The 2,056-nt window shown below is 36.7% G+C and overlaps 1 pseudogene; it reads right to left on the reverse strand.

Annotated features, from left to right (window-relative positions):
- Nucleotides 1–443: 443 nt before the first annotated feature.
- LOC111736415 lies at nt 444–559 on the reverse strand (annotated as a pseudogene).
- Between the last annotated feature and the right edge of the window lie 1,497 nt (nt 560–2,056).

A 2,056-nucleotide genomic window follows, 5' to 3' on the forward strand; every position in this document is an offset into this window, starting at 1 on the left:
ATGTAGGAACTACCAAATGAAACAGGATTTATGACTGCAGGACTTCTCAAACCCTTTAATTTGACAGTGTATATTATACATCCAAAAGGAATAAATCAGGTTTGGTCCTGTTGGATCTGTTCCTGGGTTTCGGACAATATTTTAAAACTCAAAAAATTATTTTGTGTTTATTTTTTTCCTACCATACAAAGTATTGGAAAGTTTGAGTCAGCCCTACATAATAATAAGGCTGTATATTTTATTCACCTCTGCAAAGCATCCTTTATTTCCTACTTAAAGGACACTACGAAAAAATGAGAAAACAATAGTTCACCTACTTTTAAGGAATCTAAAATATTAATACTCAAGCTACTTCTGAAATTTTGCAATTTGTTTCAGTTTTGTTCATGCTGATTCTTTTTGAAATTATTTTTATTTTTATTTCATTCATTTTTTTTTTTTTATGCCTACAGCACCTGGTCTTCCTAGGTGGTCTTCCATCCAAGTACTAACCAGGCCTGACCCTGCTTAGCTTCAGAGATCAGACATTGGGCTTGTTCAGGGTGGCATGGCTGTAGACCATGGACCATGACTCCACTGGGGTGTGAACCCAGGACCTTCTGCGTGTAAAGCAGACGTGCAAACCACTACACTATGGAACCACATCGTATTTCATATGTTTTTTATTCAACTGTTGTCATTTCCTGTTATTAAGAAGAAAAATGTCTTTCAAAGGCTTCCCATTATCAGCTATGTCAAAAATGGCAGGGCATACCTAAGCAATGTCACCAAAATAAAAAGGAAAGATACAGATCTACTAAATACCTAGACTGTGAGTCAAGCAGTAATTGAATGCCTTGAGTTAAACCAAGCAGGGATGAAAATGACTAAAATAAAAGACAGCCAGGCTACCGATAGTAAATCACAGCTGGAAATAAAATTAAACTCTTAAATTTAAGGTTTTTAAATTTTGTGTGTGAGAGTGTGTGTGTGTGTGTGTGTGTGTGTGTGTGTGTGTTATTGTGTTAAAAGGCATGGGTGTAGAGGTGAGGTTTTCAGTGGATAAAGAAACAAACAAGCTGAAAATTTTTAGTAAAATAAATGGGGAATGTAGAGTGCATCCAGATGGAAAAATAAAAAAAAATTTTAATTTAAATTTCAAAACAACCTAAGGGATCCAAAGCTCTGTAAAAGGAATATTCTATGACTGGAGAACATGTCTAAGACACACATAACTTCATCACTATGCAGATTGTACAATATTTCTTATGCAGCCCAATAAATGTGCCCAAAGATAGCATTTTAAGCTACACAGAAAATACCAAAGCCCAGACATATTTCAGTGCCAATCCCTGGGTAGGCTAGCCTAGGGCAAAATATTCTGGAACACCTGGTTGGCTGAAGAGTTTCCTTGACTGCAGCATTTGGGACCAAAGAGGCATGTATTTCAGCCTCTCTGACACTTTCATATGGTAAAGAAGCAATCACAGAATACTGACTTTATTTTTTTGAAGCATCAGTTTTGATTTACCTAAAAAAAAAAAAAAAACAACGATGCGGCTGGTGGAGTGGGGGCATGGATAGGAGGACACGTGAAAGGAAGGAGGGAAGAGGAGTAATGTGTTTCACAGCTTCAAATCGAACACTGTTGGAAAAACGTCCAGAAAGCAATTTGAAGTGAAAATATTTGGTTTCTGGCTAAATAGCCAGTAGCTTTTTATTACAAAATGGAAATAAACAGTGCTGCTCATTTATACCAAAAAAGGGTAATCTATAAATAATCCAAATCCCAAAATAAAGATTTTGCTCAACAGACTAGAACATGATTCACTGAGGTCTTGACTTCAATTTCCTTAGTGGCTGCATCACACAGGTTGAGGTTATGATTAGTAAAAAGTCTCAAATATTCTGAGTCTACACCCCAGAAGGCCATGGCCAGTATGATCGGTGCATTTTACTTTGTTTATTGGGCAGATTCCCTCTCTCCCATACAGTGCCTGGCAATGCTAAAACCCAAGCCCAAACCATATGCGATGACAATAATAATAGAAAGTCTCACCGAAGTTAACTTATATGA

The sequence above is a fragment of the Pteropus vampyrus genome, unplaced genomic scaffold (assembly GCF_000151845.1).
Source record: "Pteropus vampyrus isolate Shadow unplaced genomic scaffold, Pvam_2.0 Scaffold19, whole genome shotgun sequence".
Taxonomy (NCBI): Eukaryota; Metazoa; Chordata; class Mammalia; order Chiroptera; family Pteropodidae; genus Pteropus; species Pteropus vampyrus.